Raw genomic sequence first — 23,697 nt, forward strand, 5'->3', positions numbered from 1 at the left:
CAAATGCAAAGGACGCCGTAGTCGGCAGGATTTGAACCTGCGCGGGGAGACCCCAACAGATTTCAAGTGCGTCACCTTAACCACTCGGCCACGACAACAGCGAGTGCCACGGCCGCTGCCTTCTTGCTACAATCGAACAGGGAGTGCGAGGCGGCGGCGGCGGAGGCAACTTTTTTCAAGTTCGCTCTCCGTTTAAGAAACCTTTTACGCCATACGTGCAAGCACACACACACACCTCAGAGGACTTAAGGGTGGCTTCAAGTTGGAATGATAAAGTCTCACCGTTCGGACATGAAAACAGAACTTTCTTAGACAGAAAGCAATCAACAACGGAGACATGTGGACGACGATTTTAGTCACTGCACTTTGAATAGCATTTTTACTCCAGTTACAGGAGATGCACCAATGGCCCTTGACCTACGCTCTTACCAATGCCTTGAACATTCAAACAAAACAGCCCTCAAGTCCTGCGGTTTAATATAACGCTGTTACGTGTCGAGGCAGTATTTGACTCTGTCCTACCGTTGAGACACGGGGCGTATATGGAAACGAACACATGCTACGGATCGTCTCTAATCAGTCCCTACAGTTGGAAGGCTCCTTGAAGCGTGCACCCCCATCATTCATCTTTGCGCATCTGTGAAAGGTAGACTCTTGAGCAATGTTTGAGCCAGCTCTAAGGCAACTAGTGCTATTGGACAGACACCTCTGGAAGATCCTAAGAGTCTCTTAACACCACTTCCAGCAGCAAGCTTAATTGTTCACTGGAGGTCTCCCACCCAGGTACTGACCAGGCAAAGAATCACCAGTACATTGAATGTGGAAGTTAATCCTGAAATCCAATTACATATCTCAAGGTAAGACAAATCCATAAGAACATGTCTTAGTATTACTTCATTTACATTAGTATGGCACTGAGATGGTGCTCTTCTTTAAGCTGTGGTTTACAGATGCAGCCATTCAAAACAAGCGGGCGATACCGCAATATTTTGCGGTGCGCTTTACTCAGTCTACCACGACTTACCGTAAATTCTCCTATAGTACCGCAATTAAAATAATAGTATCCGGAATTTCCACAAGGTGGAGCTAATAAAGCTCATCCTCTCATGTTTGAGCTGTCGCCATCAAAGTCTTTACCGAAGATATTACTAATAGTATTAATAATGAATGACCTTGGACAAGCTGTAAACTCAAAGTATTGCCCTGGTCCACATTCTTTTTTTCATCGACCGTCTTTGTAAAAGTAACACCACAGCATTTCGCAATCACGCATTTGTTTCCAATCATGCAAAGCACAGTAATTTTTGAAAATCTCCTATTCACCACGCCTTTCACCTGCTCATAAAAGAGATCAGTTTAGGAACATAAACACAGTACTGTATGCAAACTGTACTGTATACAGATGCAGCCATTCAAAATGGGTGGGGTATTTCGCGGCATACCCCGGTCGGTGTGTCGCGGTATCACGCGGTTAATCGCATCATTTGACGTCATGCTGGAAACTATCCGGCGTCACCTTGTAAAACCGCCAGGGGGAGCTTAACCTCTCATGTACAGCATTTGAGCTTTTAATTTTGAACTGTGTATTACAGCATGTTAATCATTAGTCATTAAAATGTTGGTATATTTTATGAAAGCAAGATTGCTCAGTTGGACAGAAGTACACAACCTACCTTTATCAGAAATATTTATGCATCAAAGCCTTTACCGAAGATATTACTAATAGTATTAATAATGAATGACTTTGGACAAGCTGTATACTCAAAGTATAATTTCTTTAGCACATTTGTACAAGCACTTGGAATCTGTCCAAGCCATACTTTGTCAGGCATTTTGTTTTACTTCAACGGGCATAAAAACTCCCTTGCTTTTAACAGGGCGTTTCATAATTTTTAACTACGAAAATGATTTAAAATGCGACACTTATCATTCAACTAGAGCTCAAAATATCACAAGGATCCTCAAGAGCACAGCAAAGACTGTTTTAAAAGATACTTGTATGAGATACATGAGAATCCAGGCTTTTTTATCAACGCTTTCTTTTCCGTATACCAGATTTTATGGAACCACTTCAGAAGGGTGTCAGCCAGTCAGATTCCAGGAATCGGTACTTTAAAGGAAAAATACACACCGGTATTCCATTTCTCCCTAACGATTTTAAGCATCGAAGTATTTAACTAGCATGTGAAATAGCGTGTGAAAAAGTGGTAGTTTTAAGCTTTTCTGCTAATATAATATGGAATCGCGTATCTAAAGAATTTAATAACGATATGATTATATTCGTGTACTGCGACAGGGCTGTGTAGGGCTGTTTAGCCTCCATCTTCATGCGACTTCCCTTGTAGCCTACTGGTCTACGTGCGCGATTACCAGCTCACAGGTTGTGTGTTCAAATCCAGCTGGTGCTGGACTTTTCTTTTAACAAACATTTCTTCGAAAAAATAGAATAGCAATATTATGGACAATCAATTGACTTTTATATTTCAAAAATCACAACATGATCGATTCTAAGTCATTTTTGATAACAATGAATAGTCACCTTCTTCCCTTCTGACAACGGTCACTGCTTCTGCTTCCTGCTTCTATTGTGTGTGTGTGTGTAATAGAGTAAATTTTTATAGAGAAATGGAGGCTGGACAGTATGCGTTACAATATAAACATTTATATTGATTTAAATCGTGTTTTGATTTAAATCGTAAACGCGTGTTTAATTATATGTGTTTTTTTAATCATAATCAGGCTAATGCAACATAAATTGATACAGTATCTTTGTCTTCTAAGTATTGTTGTAACAGAAGAAATAAGGTTCTTGATCGTGAGATGAAGTAAAACAGATGAGTTTATTGCATGCAAGGAACAATAAAGCCGAAGTCTTGTTTCCCGCAAGAAACAACAAAACCGAAGTATTGTTCCCCGTACTGTTACAAACTTTTGGGTTATATAGTGTTTTCTTCTCCGTTTCTGACGTCACTCGGTCTGATGGTAAAGAGGGGGGTTCATGGTATTTGGCCAGTTTACGATGTTCTGGACAAATGGTCAGTTTAACATTACACCCAGGGGGGTTCCTAGCTTGCATCTGCAATCCTTATCAGTTAACCCCCCTTTCCTGCCATAAACCCCAGCTTGTGACTTGAAAGTCTAAACCCCCTACAGAAAGGATTAAATTCAAACCCCCGTCTTCACATCTTTTTTCATTCCCCCCTTATAAAATATGGCATACGTCAGTGTAGCCTATTTTTATACATACAATGTCAGGGCAGATCTTTCCTTTCTTGGCGAACAGGTATGTATTGCCATGACATTGTACGTTCCACGGTTATAGCAAGATGTGATACATGTTTTTGTGCACGTGATGATTACAATTATACATATAAACAATACTATTCCTACAAATAAACACTGTAAAAAGGTTCCACCCCAGGCCCCAAACACAGACTTTACCCAAGACCCAATTCCCCAATTTTCAGTATAATAGTCCTGATATTTCTGTCCCTCATTGTAAATGTGTTGGGCCAGATCTGAGATGTGCTCAGAATTATCAGGGATATATGTGCAGCATTCAGTGCCAATTACTGCACAAGTTCCTCCTTGGGCCGCCAGTACATAATCTAAAGCTAGTCGGTTCTGCATGGCCACTGTTCTGAGGGCTACCATCTCATCATTAACAGCCTTCAGACTAGATGAGGTAGAATTTGCTAATTCTTCTAAAGTCGAGGCCATTTGAATTAACTCTCGACTCAGAAAGTTCATGCCGGCTTGTGGAAATATTATACCTAAATAATATTCCCAATCAGCCAATTTTCTTTGTGGTCTGTGGTTAGGTCCGAAGGGGCTGTGGGTTTGAACACGGATATGAGGAACCACATATCCTAAATAACATGAGCCAGACCACTGGGCTGGCAACCATGGGTAGGCTCGTTTTCCACAAATGAAATATGTTCCGTTTGGCGCTCCCCATGCCTCTGAAAATAAGAAGCTTATACCAAATTGTGGGGTGTGCCGATCCCATCCTGGAATTTGGAAGGTAGAGGTGGATATATTTGCAGCGATGGTAAGGTTGCAACGACTCCATCCAACCAAGTGCAGACCATTAGTGTGCTGAAAACATATGTTTCCCTCACGTTCCTTATTTAGAGTCAGGTATGGTGGTGTATGGCTTCTGTTATATTTAGGAGCGTAAGAGCCTGTGAAACTCGTGGGCTCTAAGCCTCGCTCCTGTAGATATTGTAATGTTGTGCAGGTTAAAGTCGTGTTATGGCAACCCCCATAGTTTGTCATATTAAAATCTCCTAAATTATCCCTCCAAATGATCATGCCTATGACTTCCTCGAGACGCCAAGGAATGGCCCCCATAGGAAGTCCTTCCTGTACATATTTGGGTAATGCGGCACACACCCAGCAGGCACTTTGGTTGGTTTTCTTAGCTGTCAGATAGGAGAGGCCTAAAAAGGAATTAATTCCATGTTCTCCTTTGTGGGAGAGATGATCATTAATCCCTGCGGAACATAGTCCTACAGCAACAATTATCGTTATTGACAGAAATGATTTCATTCTGAGTCTGTAAATGGGGATGAGGCTCGTCGGCAGTGTGACGCGTGGATCCAGCGATCTTTTCCTTCCACTCGAACCGCAGACTCAGTTGTCAACAGGATCTGGTAGGGTCCGTCCCACCTGGGCTGGAGAACCTGTGAAGGAAATTTCCTGATCCACACCCACTCTCCTGGGATGAGGTCGTGCCCTCCTTCAGGTGGTGGTCCCCACGCCTCCAGGACCTGCTCGCGGGCTCCTTGGGTGGCCTCTGTCAGCAACTTGCAATACTGTAACAGAGAATCAGTTAGTATACTCAAGCCTACTCTGTCATGTCCTGGAGAGTCACTCAGTCTCATGGGACGCCCCGTGATCACCTCAAACGGGCTCAGCCCCACTATTCGATTTGTTCCAGCCCAGATGCTGCACAGTACGGCGGGCAATGCATCCACCCAGGGGATCCCTCCCAGGTGGTACTTTGTCAATTTAGCTTTCAAAGTCCGGTTCACCCGTTCCACCATGCCAGAGGACTGCGGGTGATGAGGGCAATGCAGGTCCCATTTGATCCCTAGTAGGTCTGCCACCACCTGACACACTTTTCCAGTAAAATGTGTGCCCTGGTCTGAGTCTATGCGACACGGGAGTCCCCATCGGGGAATTACTTCTGTCACGAGATATTTGGCAGTTGTCTGCGCAGTCTCTCGTTTGACAGGGACAGCCTCCACCCATCTAGAAAACTGGTCCACCATCACTAGGAGACCTGTTTTCCCTTTACAGGGTGGCAGTGAACAATAGTCTATTTGCCAGTGTCTAAAGGGCCCCTCGGGTGCAGGACGTCGAAGATTAGGAGCCCGAACCGGCGGTGCTCCAGAGGCTTTTTGGCACTCGCCACAGCGTTGTACCACATCAGCTGCGAAGGGTGTGAAGCCTGTGCCCACCCAGCTCTGAGCAAAGTGTCGAGTCATTTGGCTAACACCTGGGTGCCCTGTGGAGTGTATTTGCTGTGCCAGGTAGGGCATTAGTTGCTTGGGACAGGCGGGTCTGCCTGTACGCTGGCACCTCCAGGTCCCATCCTTCTGCAGCCCCACATTGCGTTCCATCCAGGTCCATTTCTCAATCCTTAGGGCCTGGGCCTGGAGCTCGCTGAGCTGTTCCGTCCGGAGTGCCTGTATGTTCACTGTGCAAACTGAAATAATCTGAAGAGGTTTTTCTATAGCCCACTCCTCCCATTGCCCCAGGGCAGCTTGATGTGCTGTCCAGTCTGCCAGCTTATTGCCCCTGGCCTCGGGAGTGTCCTCTCTGCTGTGGCCCTTACATTTGACTACAGCTACCTGCTTTGGGAGTTGGAGAGCCTCAAGCAGCTCAGACACCAGATCTGCATTCTTTACCGGAGTGCCAGCAGAGGTTAAAAAATCCCTATTACTCCATAACCTTCCAAAGTCATGGCATACTCCAAATGCGTATCGTGAGTCTGTGTATATTATGGTGGTCTTGCCTTTTGCTAATTTACAGGCTTCCACCAAAGCTTTCAGTTCAGCTCACTGTGCTGACGTGGGTACCTCAAATCTTCCCCCACATTGGATATCATGTTCTGTAGTCACAGCCCAACCCGCTTTCCTCTCCCCACTAGAATTTGTGAATTAAGTTCCATCAGTGAAGAGGATGAGGTCTTCATTCCTTAGTGGTTGCTCGGCTATTTTGATGCCCTCATCTTCTCCCATTGCCCAAACATCACAGCTGTGTTCTAACATGTAGGCTTCTGATGGGTCAGGTAACAATGTGGCTGGATTTAGAGCTCCTTCACGTTCAATGGTAATATTTGGAGCCTCTAACAAGACCTGCCACTTGCTCCATCGTATCGCATTAACCTGACTGACCCGATTCAGGGACATGAGGGTGTGTACCGCATGTGGGCATCGAACAATCAGTTGTTGATCTAGTACTATGTTATTGACTGCCTGTACTGCTAGACAGACGGCCTGAACGGCTCGTAGACATGGACCCCAGCCCCTGGCTACCTCGTCCAAGGATCCAGAGTAATACCCTACCGGGCGGTACCTGCCCCCATGTTCCTGTGTTAGTACAGCTGTCCAAAATCCATTCTTTTCACTTACGTAGAGGTAGAATGGTTGATCTGTCTGAGGAAACCCCAATGCAGGAGCCTGTAACAGAGCTTGTTTTAAATCATTAAAAGCATGTTCAGCTTCAGGACTCCAAGCAATAGGATCAAGGGACCTCCCTCCCCCCTTTAATAGGTCTGTAAGTGGTTTGGCCCTTTCAGAAAAAGCATCAACCCAATTTCTATTGAAATTGCACAGACCCAGAAATGATCGGAGCTCTCTCACCGTATTGGGACTAGGGTGTGTTCGGATTGCCTAGGCCCGATCTTCTGTCAATTCCCTTTTTCCCTGACTAATCTTTTGTCCCAAGTAAATTACGGTGTCTAGGCATAACTGTGCTTTGCTATAACTAGCCTTGTGTCCTTTTTTAACCAGTTGGTTGAGAATAATTTGGAGGTCCTTCTTGTGGGTTTCCTCGTCAGGAGACGCGATTAAAATATCATCCACATATTGGATAACGACGGAGGACACTTGAGGCAGCTCCCGGAGATGCCTCCGAAGTGCCATGTGATACACGGTGGGGCTGTTATGAAACCCCTGTGGTAACCTGGTCCAAGTATATTGTTCTCCATCTACAACAAAAGCGAACCAATCTTGTAACTCTGGGTGTAGAGGAACAGACCAGAACCCATTAGCCATGTCAATTACTGAAAACACCTGGTGCTCAGGGGTCAGTAGTTGAAAAATAGCAGAGGGGTCTGCTACCAAGGGGGTGAGACGGTTGATGTGTTGATTAGCTTTTGAGTAATCAACTGTGAATCGCCATGCTCCGCTGGCTTTCTTTACGGGCCATATTGGACTGTTGCTTGTACTATGTGTTTTTCGTACAATGCCTTGAGTCAATAGTTTTTGTATTACTGGTCGAACCCCTTCCTCCGCCTCTTTGTTGATTTTATATGGCTTTGTGTATGGCGGGGATTTCCCAGTAAATGTGGCGGGTTCCATATCCAGAAGCCCGCATTCGTCCTTATCCATAGTCCAAATTGAATGCCCTTTTAGTTCGTCTTTTTGGAGGGACCAGATGTTTACCTCCACCCTCTCCTCATGTATGGTTAATGTAACCCCTTGTAGGTATTTCAGAGCATCCCATCCCAACAGATCTGGGGTAGATCCTACCCACATGACAGCATTAAATGTTACCTCCCCATCTCCTAGTCTAATCTTGAGTTTTTGAGTTTCTCTGAGTGTTATTCGATTACCCCCTACACCAGTGGCCTCCAGCTCCCTCCCTGTGAACATGACACCACACCGTTTGGCTGACTGTTCAGATAAACACGATAATTGAGCCCCAGTGTCCCATAAAAGTGACATTTGAATCCCATTAATCGTGCATTGTAATTTGAGCTCTTTTTCACTCAGTTCCTGAGATAGGCGTAGGGAGGCCACTAGGGGGAGTCCTAGTTTAAAAGCTCCCTGATAGCGCGTTTGTCTGCTTCGCTCAAATCCTGTAATTGTGACAACAGGTTTTTTTGCCCCTCTCGATTCGAGGGATTGAAAGGGGGATCTCGGTATCTTCCAATCCTGCCCTCACTGCCTAATCGCTTTTTGCAATTCTTTTGCCAATGTCCGAAATTTTTACAATAATGGCACCGAGTTGTAATTTCGCCTTTTGGATTTAGTCGGGTGTCAGGGCCAGCTCCACCCTTCAGTATGGGGGGTGTCCACCCTGTTTGTATTGCCCGCACCTTAGCATACATATTTCTCTCGATTTGCCGTGCCATTTTAACTATTTCCTCAAATTGTTTAGTCGTATCTTGCCCTATTTCGGGCTCTTTTAACTGAAGGGCTTTGGCTATATCAGGCTTAAGACCGCCCAAATAAATTTGTTTAATCACAGCAGAGGCGTCGCTATTCACATCATCTTCGTCACTTAGTCCTGAGCATTCCAGCCAGAGTGTGACGAAGCGGTCAGTGAAGTCAGCCACATCCTCGCTTTCTTTTTGCTGACGCGCAGATATCTTTTTCCAATCTGTCTTTGGTGGATAATTTTGTTTAAGCCATCGCCAAACCCATTCCCATCGCCCTCCCCTGCCGTTATCCTCACACAATTGTTTAAGTTCTCCGAGACGCTTTTCCCCTGTCCTTCTGAGGATCATAGCGGCAGTCAGGGGGGAGATACCATAAGTATCTTTTAATTCCTGAAGCGCACTCCAGGTTCGCTGCATCCCTAATTTTGGGTGCGGTACTTCTCTAGCCCACCGGTCAATATCCTCCGGTTTTGGATTTGATCGTATTGGGGATTCAGGGAAGGTAGGTGCGAGAACGGACCCCCTCGGCGGGGTGCGAGACGGAGCTAGAGTGGCGCTGTCATCAACGGCGCCAGCCCCTGCTACATCAAGTCCTTTCCCACTTCGAGTGAGAGTACAGACCTACGGGCGCCCTCCCTCTAACAGGAGAGACTTTGATCCGTCTTTATCACACTCATACCAAGTGTTATCCCAATCCGACCCCCCATCTCCATATGGCCACAGTGGGAATTGATCCCAATTATTTTCGTTTCCTGCCTGTTTGTTCCCCTGTGGGAGAGCAGGATATAACTTAGTCGCCGGCTGTAGCACATTAACCAGTGCAGCGTGACCAGGAGTTAATTCCTTCTTTAGTTTCTCATTCTCCTGTACTCCCTCTTTTAGCTTTTTTTCTAGTACCTCTTTTGCCGCGAATAAATTATCTTTCCTCTCATTTAACGCTTTTATTTTTTCTGTGAACTCCTTCTCTTTTTTATCCCATTCTGATTTCTCCTTCATGCTAATCTGCCACCTCAGGTGTCGGCCGATCACCAGGGCTGCAGCTAAATCTTTGTTTTTGTTCCAATGTTCATACGCTTTTTTACAGGCATCTTCGCCCCAAACTCCTTCTGACAGACTCAGCTTCTTCCTATATTTCTCTTCCCTTTCAGTCAATTTACACTTTTCCGATATGTAATCAGATACTTCCACCACTTTCTCAAACACCCAATTAGCACACATGTTTGGTTTCTTTAAGATTTACTTTTGTCGTGTGTGAGGTAACAGCTCATTCAGTAGGGGGATGTTTTCACTTGGAAAAACCTGTGCATTACTGCACTCATTCAGCTAAGGGCGTCTGTTACCTCCAGATCTAAATGCCTCTCCGAGACTTTAGAGAGGGCTTACACCGCACTGTTCACAGGTAAGAAACGAGACCTCGAAAACCCCCTTTCTTGATCAGTAATTCACCATCCCCAGAACGCCAGCATCGCTGCTTTTGCCCCGGGGTGGACTTACGCACTGAGCTCAATCAGGGCGATTCTCGGGTCTCAACGTCCTTTAAATCCTGCTACTTAATGCTTTGCTCTTTTATTATGAGGTGTGTTTATGTTAGTGTCGTGCGTGTGTATATGTATTTCACAAACAAGGAAAACACCAAAAACATACATACATATATATATATATCTTCTACTCCTGTTTCCTTTAAAACAAAAAAACCACGCCATGCCAATCTGTGCACAATCAAGGCGTAGCTAATCTCAGGACCCCGGGCGCAATTAAGGCCCACACCAATCCTGGATTATACGTGCATTTAATGCACCACTCCAGAACCCCGGGCGCAATTAAGGCCCACACCGATCCCGAGCCACAGAACTCCGGGCGCAATTAAGGCCCACACCGATCCTGAGCCTCAGAACTCCGGGCGCAATTAAGGCCCAAACCAGTTCTGACCTTCAGAACTCCGGGCGCAATTAAGGCCCACACCAGTCCTGAACTTCACGGTAAGGGTCCAAAACCCGTTCAAAAACTCCACGCGCAATTAAGGCATATACCAGCTTCGAACGCCTGTACACAATACCGCGGAACCCCTGCCAGACCAAATTCTGGGCTTACAGCAAACAACCCATTACATACACCGGTGTCTTCCCCGGGCCAGAGGAATTCAGAAACTCACGTTTACTCCGTCATCTCGGGCGATTCTCGCAGGGAGCAGAGATTTCCCAATCGGTCAGAGAGAGTCAGGACTTTTAAATAAAAGAGGAGTCCTTACCTCTTAGTTATGTGCGCGCTGACCATCTCTCCTGCCGATGGGAAGTTCTGCGCCTTCTGGAGCATCCAGACTACGCCAAATTTGTTGTAACAGAAGAAATAAGGTTCTTGATCCCGAGATGAAGTAAAACAGATGAGTTTATTGCATGCAAGGAACAATAAAGCCGAAGTCTTGTTTCCCGCAAGAAACAACAAAACCGAAGTATTGTTCCCCGTACTGTTACAAACTTTTGGGTTATATAGTGTTTTCTTCTCCGTTTCTGACGTCACTCGGTCTGATGGTAAAGAGGGGGGTTCATGGTATTTGGCCAGTTTACGATGTTCTGGACAAATGGTCAGTTTAACATTACACCCAGGGGGGTTCCTAGCTTGCATCTGCAATCCTTATCAGTTAACCCCCCTTTCCTGCCATAAACCCCAGCTTGTGACTTGAAAGTCTAAACCCCCTACAGAAAGGATTAAATTCAAACCCCCGTCTCCACATCTTTCTTCAGTATCTTAATAAAGTGAAGGAGCTGCCCCTTCGCCAAGGCGGCGTGGGGCAGAATGGACAACATAATGCAACTCCTGGAAACGAATGCGGTGCTCAGCTACCAGTACATTCTGCTGGGGCTGGCACCTACCGGACTGGACAGGGGGACGCAGTTCCTGATGTGGCTGCTGCTGTCCCTCACAAAGAAAGGCCTGTGGGACGCGAGGAACAATCTCATCCGGCACAACAACAAGTGGGGAGCGAGGGAGCTGGAAGAGAGGATCCTGGCGGACCTCAGGAGGAGGATGAAGCGCGACGTTGCTAAATGGGGTTTCCCCACGGCAAAGGAGCGCTGGAAAGGCCTATGGACCCTGTACAGGGATTAATGGTTTACAGCAAGCGGTAGGGTTTGGAGGGACTCTCATAATAGCGCAAATACGCCCACCCTTGCAAGGATTGATAACGGACAATCACCGCCGTTCCGCCGATGTTTTAATTTTGTGGAGTGTTATCGTGTGAGATGTTTCCTTTTGAGATGTGTTTTTTTTCGGAATAAAGTATATTTTATAAGAAAAAAAAAAGATTGTACCATAAAGATTTCCATGGAGAGGACTATGGTTTCCTGCAGGACTATGCCGGTAGGAGGACCAGGTTCCACAACTTCAAGGGGCTGTGTCGAGGCGATCCACAGTACTGTCAGGACCAGCCGTGGCAGTTTTAGGATTCCCATTCTGGAACATAGATGAGGCACATGGTACAGTTCCACTATAATTTTGAATATATTTTCCTAGCAGGACCTACAGTACAGTACCTAACTGCCTGCAGCTACAAAGGGGCACCCCCCTCTTTGATCGGGTTTGGACGTTTAACCCTATTCTGTGTTCTCCGGCGCCATTTGAGGTGGGCGATACAACCGGAGGTGGTTGCGATGCACCCACTTGTAGACCAGAGATTGCCTTCCCTTCTCAATCTGAATTCGATAAGCTACCGGTGATACCTTATCGACAATCTCGTGGGGTCCTGTCCAACTGGGTAAGTACTTCCGGGCCACCCCTGTGGGTTTGGCAAATTGGAAGTACAGGACCTTGTCTCCTACTTGGAGTTCCTGGTTAACTGCCTTTCAGTCATAGTATGCTTTCCTACCCTCTGCACTCCTTCCCAGATTGTTCTGGGCAAAAGCAAAGGTTGCCTGCAGATGTGCTCGCAGGTCTGACACATACTGATGGGCCGTAGCAGCCCCAGTCGTGCTCAGGTCCTCCACCCCATAAAGACAGTGTAGGGGAAGAGTCATCTTCCGACTTGTCATCATCTCAAAAGGTGGGACCCCCGTAGAGCAATGGGGCGTAGCTCGGATGGCCATCAGAACCAGGGGCAGCTTAATGTCTCAGTCCCTACTGCTGTTGAAGACAAACTTTTTGAGCATACTAACCACCGTTCGGTTTGCCCTTTCTGCCTGGCCCGAGGATTGAGGGTGGTAGGAGATATGCAACTGGGTCTTGACCCCAAGCATATTCCACAGGGTTGCCATTACTGTAGCTGTGAAATGGGTTCCCCGATCCGAGACCACGGTCAGGGGGAATCCCCATCGACTGAACACATGGTTCACCAACAGCACTGCAGTTGTCTCTGCCGTGTCGTTGGGTGCTGGGAGGCACTCAATCCATTTTGTGAATGCACACGTAACAGTGAGGAAATATTTGTTCCCTCTGGATGACCTCACCAGCGGCCCCACCCAATCCATTTGAAGATTGGACCAGGTGAATGTCATGCCCTTTTTCTGGAGTGGTGCACGGTGCAAGGGCCGTGATGGTTGGAACTGGCTACACGTCAGACACCCCTTTACATACGCGGCGATGTCTTGGCCCATGTGAGGCCAGAATGCCACCTGCTGGATAGTGTCGTATGTAGCCTTGATTCCCCGGTGACCCCCACAGGGTTCGTCATGAGCATGTTGGATCATGACCCCCCGATGACAGTGGGGAACTACCCACTTTGGGACACCTTGTGCAACTGGTACACAAACCAACAACCCCTTTATAATTTTTAGGTTGTCTTTCACCTCTGCCAGCTCCTTCAACTCCAGAGACTGGCTCAGCACCTGCTCCGAAAGAGGTTGACGCACTGGGTCAGCGATATGCTGATACATTTGCCCAATTGCTGGGTCCTGTTTCTGCATTTCCGCAAGATCGGTGTTAAAACCCTGTGACCCAAGCACTACAGATTGAGGGTCAGCTCCGACATCCTGTCTAGCCCTGCTTCGGGTGACCGCCTTGACCTCAGCCACGAATTCTGGGGGTAGCCATTCCTGCTGGAACTGCCAGGGTTCACCCTCTAAGGCACCAGATTTGGCCAACCGGTCGGCCTCATCATTCCCGTCTTTGTCGGGTCCCTTCACCTGGGAGTGTCCCTTCACCTTCCTCCAGTAAACCATCATTCCAGCCTCGGTCGTGAGCTTGTCACTGGCCAGGAACAACTCTTTGTTCTTTACTTCCTTGCCCCGGGCATTTTTCATGCCGTTACCCTTCCAATACGGAACGTGAGACACGAAGCTATGTCGGGCGTAGTTCGAGTCACTACAGATGACAAACTGTTTAAGGCCATGTGTCAGGGCCTGCTGGAGGGTGATCAGCACCCCAGCTACTTCCGCATACTGACTAGTCTTTGGTCCTAGCTTATAGCGGGTCGGCCCACAGGGAGTATTGTCTTGCCAGACTACTCCTACCCCTGCTAGCACCTGCTGTTCGTGGCGAAAAGAGCAACCGTCAACATAGGCCATGGGTAAGCCCTGGCCCACGTTCTCATCGTAGTACCGATGATTGTTCGGTAGCTCAGCAGCGGGAATTGTTTCTGGAGCTTCCATGTCAGTGTCACAGCCGTGACACACTTGGCCCAAAGCCAGGCCCTGTCCCAGGTACATTTTCTTGCTCTGTGCATAACGTACCTCTATCTCATAGCCTTGTAGGGCCATCATTCATGCCACAATCCTGCTATTTGACACCCTGCCCGCTTTCAGTCTCTGGCTATGCAGGAATGTCACAGGTTGGTGGCAGGTTTCGATGATGATCTTTTGTCCCCCAACATAACTACGGAAGTGTTCTACCGACCAGACCGTAGACAACAGGGCCTTCTCGCAGTCCAAGAACTTTTGCTCCACTGGGCTCAGGGCTCGACTGGCATATGCCACCACCCTTCGCTCTTGGTTATATTCCTGACTCAGAGCAGCCCCAAGGCAGTGCTCTGAGAACCCTGCTTCAAGGTAGAAGACCTTATTTTTGTCAGGGTAGGCCAAGCTAGGTAAAGCACTACCGAGTCTGCGCTTCAGCTCCATCACAGCCTGTTCTGGGGAAGGCCCCCACTCAAAGGGCACGTCTTTCTGCAACAGCTTGTGGAGGGGCCTTGCTATTTCAGCGTAATCCTCAATGAACTGCTGGGAATAATTACATACTCCCAGAAAGCTGCGCAGTTCAGACAGGTTAGTGGGCGACTTCATATTCTGGATAGCTTGGACTCTGCTGGACTGTGGCTGTATGCCTTGGGCTCCAACCAACAGTCCCACGTACTCCACTTGGGTCCTACACCACTGTCCCTTAGCCAGGGACAGTTTGGCCCCTGCACAGGAGAGCTGGGTCAACACATGCCTGATCTCGGCCATGTGTTCTTCCCAGGTCTGACTCCTCATCAGAATATTGTCCACATAGACCAGGTTGCCCCTGGCGGCTGCATCACTCATGGCTTTGTGCAGAAATATGTTGAACTCCACTGGGGAGTTGGAATACCCAAAGGGGCATCGATTCCAGGTGAACTGCCTGTTTCCAAAGGAAAAGGCCAGTTTGTACTGGTCTGTTGGTTCTACCTTAAGGGTCCAGAACCCATTGGCCACATCCACTGTGGTGAAATATTTCGCTGTTGTCACCTTGGCTAACTCCTGATCTAGGTAGATCATTGGCCATCGTGACAAAGGAACCTGTTTATTCAGCTGCCAGTAGTCAATGGTCAGACGCCATTTACCATTGGGTTTCAGCACCGGCCACAGTGGGGAGTTATAAGTGGAGTTACACTCCCTTATGATCTGACGCTCTAGTAGAGCATCCAACGTCTGCTTTATGGACTCGTATGCCGTGAGGGAATGCGATACTGCCTGACATAGGTTGGGCGGGCGCCAGGGGCCGTTGGAATGCGCACTGTGTTCAAATCCGTCACCCCGCAGTCATAGGCGTCCCGTGCAAACACTTCCCGGAAATCCTGGAAATTCTGACGCAGCTGCTGACGCTGGCTTTCCGTTTCCAGGGCATCTGCCTTGCCAACCTGTTCCTGTACCTGCTCTAGGAACCCCGCTTTTGACGGCATGGCGGTATCCCGGGTCGTACTCTCGGCTGAGTGGTCCATCGGAACACCTGCGTGTACTGTGTACACAACCATCTCATCCTTATCGCTAAGGTCCACCCTGCACACCTCCTGGTTGCAGAATCCCTCTATTGGCATAATTGCAATCATCCGCTGGGGGTAGGTGTAGTACACCTGCTCGGTTCCCCCCTCCCTGGCCAAGGGACCAGGGAGCTGCCCCAGTACTGGGATGGCCAGTTCGAAATCATAGAAACCATTGTCAATTACCAGTCCCATGTCAGTGCGAGCAGGGATTTTGACATCTTGTTTTGCTATGTTCTGCACCAACAGGCAGGTGGCTCGGCCATTCCGTTCCAGTCTGGGGGTACAACAGACTGCTAGGTTCAGTCTGATAAACTGAGCTGATGGTTGGAAGAAAACCATCTCAGCGTCCATTCTCTGTCCCTTCTTTAGGACAAGGCGTACTGGAAACCCTGCTGTTGACACAGGAACGATCAGGTCCGATTCGTTTACTACCTGGCAGGCCTGAGGAATCGTCTGACCTGACCGAATGTTCTCGGGGTCACCGCTTAGAGAGTGGGCATCTGGGTCCACCCGTGTCCACAGCACACTGTTTACTGTGTCCAGCTGGGCGCCCAGTCGAACCAATAGGTACTTCCAATAGGAAGTAGTGAGCAAACTTCCTTTTTCCGATGGAGATGGAAGCTACACAGCTTCCTTTGCTCCAAATGGACCTATGAGATGGGGGTGCCCACCACAGAACCTGTGACTGCGTCACCAGGGTCACCTGACAGCTTCGCGACAGGTCCTCGAACAGACCTTCACTGATTATGGACTTCTCAGAGCTGAGGCTAAGAATTACATCATCAACCTGCACTTCTGCCACCTGGACCCCCTCCCACCACCATGGGGTGGTAGTCCTGGACCCCCTGAGGTACCAGAGTGCACAGAAAGAACTCCCATTCATTACCGGACAGGGAGATCCACTCTTCTTCAGGGATGAAAAGGGGGTGTGCTTTACCTGGCGGGTCAAGCAGCTGCTTGGAGCACTGCTCCTGTAGTTGGGAGACCGTGGGAGTGCTGGCCTGGGCAGGACTTCCCTGTAGTTTTGGAAAGCAAGAAGAGACATTTATTCTCGTCCAGAGGAACCAGGAGGAACCTCCAACTCAGCTATAGTGTTCAGTGGGCACTGTGTGATCACAGCATAACCACTGAATCCCCCTTTTTGCTGTGCAACAGGCTTAGGGTTTTTGACCTGAGCCCACAATTTTCCACGCTGGCAGTCCACCAGAGGCTCCAGCCTGTCAAGCAGGTCTTGGCCAATGAGTAGTGGCTCTGTTTTAAACCTAGAGATGTAAACAGGATGCACCACGTTCATTGGCCCGAACCTAAGTGCCACCCACACTCGGTGTGTGATCTTGGCATGATCCTGGGTATAGCTGGAAATATCTATCTTACACGGTTCTACCTTAAGTCTGATGCCTTTTCCTTTCGCTACTCGTTTGAGCTCGCTGAGTAGATCGGCTGACATCAAACTAATTTCAGCCCCAGTGTCAATCAGTGCTTCTCTATCTAAGACGTTTTCAAGAGAAACCTTGATATAAATACGCCTTGCTTTGCCTTTCTGGCTGAGATTCCCTAAGAATTGTTGGAAGCCTGCCTTTTCTTTGACTTCAGGGGCGGGGTCAGCGCCCAACTCAGAGTCACAGCCTTCTTCCAGGCAGGAACCCTCCCACCCAATCAGATAGACTGAGGGAGGGGCTTGGGACGGATCCCCGCCTCCTCCAGTGAGAAGGGGCGTGGTCCCCCTAAGCTCATTCACACTTCCGGCATTCTGTGCGGAAGGTTTACCCTGTCCTGATCTCTCAGGCAGGGCTTGTTCAAGCCTGGCCAGGCGGGCTGCAGTTGACTCCCTTCGTCCAGTCTTATGATAGGCTCTGCCTGAGCCCTTGCCTTCCCCGTAGCGCTCACGGCGGCTCTGACACTTAGTGCGGTCCTGCCTGCCTATTTTGCGCCAGGGCTTAGCGAGCTCAGGAACCTCAGCTGCCTCGAGCTGAGGCGAGTCGTCAACCCTGCTGGCTTTAGTGGCGAACACGGCCGTTTTAGCAGGTTTTCGCTCTGAGGAAGCAGAGACTTCAGCTCCCCAGGCTTTTTGAGCCAACCTTCTAATGTCAGACATTTTCATCGCTTTTGCATCAGTGTGCATCACAATCATTTTCCTGACTGAGGGATGCAGATTAGCAATGAATAAACCTTTGAAATTCACGTTCTCTTCGCAACCCTCTTCATTCCGCCCTGCAAAATAAGTGTGCCTAAGCCTCTGATAATAGTCGCGAGGGGCTTCAGCTTTTTCGTGCTTAATATGGTGCACAGCAGCCACGGCAGCTATGGGATCGATAAAAGCCGAAAATTCTCCGATCATTGCCTGACACAGCTCCTCAAAGCTATTACAGACCTCCGGTCCTTGTCTAGACATCCACTCGTGGACCGCTCGGCTGGTAGTTTTCCTTACTAACATAGCCTTTTCCTGTTCGGACGCTTCGGGCATAAACTGCAAAGTATATCTCAGCTCATCGATGTAGGTCTCCACATTATTCCCTGACACTGACGGGTTAAACCTTTCTACATCTTTGGCTAACTGCCTCAGGGAGTGGAGGTTAATTTTTACGGTTTCTCCGCGGGCAGGGAGACGGCCGTGATCAGGAGCAGGGGGTCTATGCCTGAACTGACTCGCCCTTGCGTTTCGCGCAGGACTCGGCGATCTCCCCTATGCCGATCCGACCACAGACCCTGGCCGGGAGAAACCTCCTCCCGGCGCGCTGGGTGAGCGCTCCGGGCTGCTAGGTGGGCTGGCATGCAAGTGGGATCTAGTCTATTTTGCTTCCAGTACGGCAGCATCTGACTCCTTTTGCCTTTCCTGGCTGAGCTCATTTAAATTCTCAATTTCTTTTTCTTTTTCTTTCAAGCTCGCTTCCAGGTCTCTCCTAGCTACCTCAGCCGCAGTTTCTCTAGCAGACAAGTCATCTAATTTACCTAAAGCTTCCCTGAGTCAGTCTTCACTTTCCTCATTTTTCACTCTCTTTTCTCTGATTATATCCAACAACTCAACTCGCTCCGCCTTATATCTTTCTAGCGTTCCCTGAAGCTTTTGAAACTTTGTCAGCTCGGACAAAGACAGTTCCAGCTGTTTAGCTAGATTTAAGGTGAAACTCGATAGGACCAGAACTGCTTTCACAGACCCTCCTGTGTTAAGCTGGTTCGCTACCTTAGCTACTAAATCTACTTGCAGCTTCTCAATATCATCAAAGTTCAACTTTTCGATACCACTCCAGTAACCAGGATTGTCGTCGCTAGAAATAGTACTTATAAGCGACTCCACTTCAGACATTTTAGCAGCCATTGTCATTACGTCAGAGAAACTTTAAGAGTATTACTTTTTTTTTTCTTTTTCCAAAATACAGTATGGAATCTAGACACCCGAGCAGATGGATTTCCAATCAGCACACGTTACACTAAACGCTAGAAAACAGGGGGATTTCTTTACGCAGTTATCAGCACACCCGGTATTCGCGTATAGAAGCCGCGGTGCTGTGCTGAACTTGAACTCACAGCAACATCAGTTATTCTGTGCGACTGATTCTCATTTCATTCTTAACTCGCCCACCCAGGGACGCCATTAAATGTAATGGTTTGATGGGTTTACTGAGACAATTATTAATTGTAGCAGTAATCACGAGGTTGTTCGTTGGGGCTTTTAGAAAATCAATCGTCAGAACAACTAACAACGCACACACAGGGGTTCAATACACTAGATACATTTATTAATATAAATTGTGCACCAAACATATACTAGTCTGCCTGGATACGAGTGGCAGACCTTACTGTGAGGGTTATCAATATACAAGGTATATAATCCCGAAGAGATGCAAACACAAAGAGATACACAACAGAGAATATATGTCAATATATATCGTTCGGTTACCAAATCGCTAATCAGTGTTATTACCCACTGTTACTCTAAACTCGGAAGTAAATACATTACTCATGAATTAAATTGATAACAACTTGTGTTGAGGTACAATTGAATTCTCGAGACGCAATGTAGAACATGGGGTTTACTTATCCACTGTGTATGGATTTGGAATTTCCCGGCACGAACACCAAACCAGCTGACAGGCTCTGTTGCAGCCTCTGTTCCAGCGGTTGTCCAATGGGCGTTGTCCCGGCATCCTCTGGCTACCGGCCAACCAGTCAAGGTGCAGCTCGGAGTAGGACGGACGGAGGAATCTGACTGCGGCGCGCAGGGCAGTCGTTGCTCCGAGGGGATCTACCAGCAGTCCGGCTGGCTGGTAGAAAGTCTCTATGCACAGAGTGTGACCGCGAGTCCTCACAAGTCACTCTTGTGCCTGGGAAGAAGCTGGTTCGTTCCCGGTCCAGCACTGCTTCTGAATAAGCTATTCAGGTTGTCGACGAGGGTCCAGCTGTAGGGTCCAACTGTCCAACACAAACACAATCTGTAGCGTTTAGCGTGACATAGTCTTGCAGGCATCGTGCTGTCTCACTGCAATACTATACCGCTGGAGGAAACAGTCCATCTGGCCATGAAACTCATTTGAACGTCTAGCTACAGCAACTAACAATATCATGATTTATTCAGGATGTGTGGAATCAGCACGTCCCGGAGACAGCTTCCGAAATCGTGAGCATTCTCTGGTGGTGTCCTGCAGGGAGCCTGTGGGCGTGCGTTGGTGGTATAGTGGTGAGCATAGCTGCCTTCCAAGCAGTTGACCCGGGTTCGATTCCCGGCCAGCGCAGTGGCGATTGGTTCCAAATGCTGTCATGAGCCTTGGATTGTGACTAGCAAAGCGAAGCCTTTTGAAAGAGCAAAACGGAATTGAAGGAGAATCTTACAGGGGATTCTGAGCGGTGTCTGCATACACGCAGTCCGATACGGGTGCTGAAAGCTTGAGCTACTCTCAATGTCATGCTGCCTTTCCCCGGAGTAAATCTGTTACATTGAAAGAATGCTTCTGGCAGGTTCAAAAAGGGACCCTTGTTAATTGGAGAAATCAATGATTTCGAATGAATTCTGTATGCGTTAAAAGACAGCTATACACAGAAAACATGCAGGACACTGCTCATGATGTCTCAGTGCGTTTTTCCAAGCCATCTGACAAAGCCCGCCCACTGAAAACTGCAGCACATCGTGTAAAGACGTTCAACTTTGTAACTACTGCACGCACAGGAAGCAGAATAAATTCCTCTTTTCAAACTGTCAAAGGTTTGCTTTGCGAACGCTGCAGGACATCGCACAATCTCTTTTGAACGGGGACAAACCATTTCTTATGGGGCGCAGTAAGTACAGACGTTTAAAAAGCTCCACTCATGCCGACGATGCAGCATGAAGAAGCGCAACCTAACGTTTGACAGACAAAAGCCGGGCGCCGCTACGAGCAATATGAAATCAAACTGACAGCACACGGCGTTTCGCGCTGACTCAAAAGTGATCTCGACAGACGCTGTTCTCTGCATAACGCTGAAAGAGCTAAAGAGCGTTTCTGTTGAGACGTAACAAGCTCGTTTCTTTCTACCATGATGTCACCATGACCAAATCTGTCTTTAAACACCTTGCTCAGTCTCTGACGAGACAGTCAAAAATTGCTTTCGCCGATTGTATTGCAAACCGGCGGAAGCGGGGTATTGGGAAAAGTTTTCAACTAGCAATAATCGCGCCTCGGCTAAACCTCACAGGCTACGATACTGCCACTGCGCAAAGCTGACGGTTGCCAGGCAACCGCGGGGATCCTATGGAAATCGTTATCGATCGTCTCATGGCATGTCGTTGCGGTAACGCTTCATATTTGTCGTCTTCTTCTTCTTCTAGCTTGAGGTTTTGAAGAATTTCATGACAGACAAGGGCTCCGTTGGGAACAAAGGGCGTTGTGAGAAAACCGTTGCTTATTTTCAGCAGCAGAAATACAAGCCTTTAAATACAAGATGACAGAACAATGACGAAGGGCGTGCCGGGAGGAACTCATGCACTACAGAGGAAAGGGGGCGGGCACGTACAGTTCACATTCAAGCCACAAGTACTCTTCTCGGATGTTACACAAACATATCCTAACGTCTTGAAAGCATTGCAGCATGTTTGTGTCCCACTTCCCGTGGCTGCAGGACGACTGACACGAACGGACAAACACAATCTGTGGCGTTTAGCGTGACATAGTCTTGCAGGCATCGTGCTGTCTCACTGCAATACTATACCGCTGGAGGAAACAGTCCATCTGGCCATGAAACTCATTTGAACGTCTGGCTACAGCAACTAACAATATCATGATTTATTCAGGATGTGTGGAATCAGCACGTCTCGGAGACAGCTTCCGAAATCGTGAGCATTCTCTGGTGGTGTCCTGCAGGGCGCCTGTGGGCGTGCGTTGGTGGTATAGTGGTGAGCATAGCTGCCTTCCAAGCAGTTGACCCGGGTTCGATTCCCGGCCAACGCAGTGGCGATTGGTTCCAAATGCTGTCATGAGCCTTGGATTGTGACTAGCAAAGCAAAGCCTTTTGAAAGAGCAAAACGGAATTGAAGGAGAATCTTACAGGGGATTCTGAGCGGTGTCTGCATACACACAGTCCGATACGGGTGCTGAAAGCTTGAGCTACTCTCAATGTCATGCTGCCTTTCCCCGGAGTAAATCTGTTACATTGAAAGAATGCTTCTGGCAGGTTCAAAAAGGGACCCTTGTTAATAGGAGAAATCAATGATTTCGAATGAATTCTGTATGCGTTAAAAGACAGCTATACACAGAAAACATGCAGGACACTGCTCATGATGTTTCCCGAGCCGAAACAGTGCGTTTTTCCAAGCCATTTGACAAAGCCCGCCCACTGAAAACTGCAGCAGATCGTGTAAAGGCGTTCAACTTTGTAACTACTGCACGCACAGGAAGCAGAATAAATTCCTCTTTTCAAACTGTCAAAGGTTTGCTGCAGGACATCGCACAATCTCTTTTGAACGGGGACAAACGATTTCTTATGGGGCGCAGTAAGTACAGACGTTTATAAAGCTCCACTCATGCCGACGATGCAGCATGAAGAAGCGCAACCTAACGTTTGACAGACAAAAGCCGGGCGCCGCTACAAGCAATATGAAATCAAACTGACAGCACACGGCGTTTCGCGCTGACTCAAAAGTGATCTCGACAGACGCTGTTCTCTGCATAACGCTGAAAGAGCTAAAGAGCGTTTCTGTTGAAACGTAACAAGCTCGTTTCTTTCTATCATGATGTCACCATGACAAAATCTGTCTTTAAACACCTTGCTCAGTCTCTGACGAGACTATCAAAAATTGCTTTCGCCGATTGTATTGCAAACCGGCGGAAGGGGGGTATTGGGAAAAGTTTTCAACTAGTAATAATCACGCCTCGGCTAAACCTCACAGGCTACGATACTGCCACTGCGCAAAGCTGACGGTTGCCAGGCAACCGCGGGGATCCTACGGAAACGTTATCAATCGTCTCATGGCATGTCGTTGCTGTAACGCTTCATATTTGTCGTCTTCTTCTTCTAGTTTGAGGTTTTGAAGAATTTCATGACAGACAAGGGCTCCGTCGGAAACAAAGGGCGTTGTGAGAAAACCGTTGCTTATTTTCAGCTGCAGGAATACAACCCTTTAAATACAAGATGACAGAACAATGACGAAGGGCATGCCGGGAGGAACTCATGCACTACAGAGGAAAGGGGGCGGGCACGTACAGTTCACATTCAAGCCACAAGTACTCTTCTCGGATGTTGCATAAACAAATCCTAACGTCCTGAAAGCATTGCAGCATGTTTGTGTCCCACTTCCCGTGGTTGCAGGACGACTGACACGAACGGACAAACACAATCTGTGGCGTTTAGCGTGACATAGTCTTGCAGGCATCGTGCTGTCTCACTGCAATACTATACCGCTGGAGGAAACAGCCCGGGTTCGATGAGCCTTGGAATGTGACTAGGAAAGTGAAGCCTTTTGAAAGAGGTAAAACACTGCTCAAAGGAACTGAGGGAGAATCTTACAGGGGATTCTGAGCGGTGTCTAAATAAATAAATTCTTCAGCGTCCGCGGATGGCATTTTGCAGCTGGAAACAGATGTCGACGCTTTTTGAACAGAGCACCAAAAAAGCGTCTTTTTTGAAGGTACGGGTATTGAGCATTGGTGGTTCAGTGGAAGAATTCTTGCCTGCTAAGTAAGAGGCT

General features: G+C 47.9%; 4 non-coding genes across 4 annotated transcripts; 2 read left to right on the top strand and 2 right to left on the bottom strand.

Annotated features, from left to right (window-relative positions):
- Positions 1-20,200: 20,200 nt before the first annotated feature.
- On the top strand, positions 20,201-20,272 carry trnag-ucc (transfer RNA glycine (anticodon UCC)). Its single transcript has one exon. It is a non-coding gene; the product is annotated as a tRNA-Gly (tRNA).
- An 822-nt stretch (positions 20,273-21,094) lies between these two features.
- On the bottom strand, positions 21,095-21,236 carry LOC138229454 (U4 spliceosomal RNA). Its single transcript, XR_011185865.1, has one exon. It is a non-coding gene; the product is annotated as a U4 spliceosomal RNA (small nuclear RNA).
- A 653-nt stretch (positions 21,237-21,889) lies between these two features.
- On the top strand, positions 21,890-21,961 carry trnag-ucc (transfer RNA glycine (anticodon UCC)). Its single transcript has one exon. It is a non-coding gene; the product is annotated as a tRNA-Gly (tRNA).
- An 823-nt stretch (positions 21,962-22,784) lies between these two features.
- LOC138229505 (U4 spliceosomal RNA) lies at positions 22,785-22,926 on the bottom strand. Its single transcript, XR_011185916.1, has one exon. It is a non-coding gene; the product is annotated as a U4 spliceosomal RNA (small nuclear RNA).
- Between the last annotated feature and the right edge of the window lie 771 nt (positions 22,927-23,697).

Source organism: Lepisosteus oculatus, unplaced genomic scaffold, assembly GCF_040954835.1.
Source record: "Lepisosteus oculatus isolate fLepOcu1 unplaced genomic scaffold, fLepOcu1.hap2 HAP2_SCAFFOLD_45, whole genome shotgun sequence".
Taxonomy (NCBI): Eukaryota; Metazoa; Chordata; class Actinopteri; order Semionotiformes; family Lepisosteidae; genus Lepisosteus; species Lepisosteus oculatus.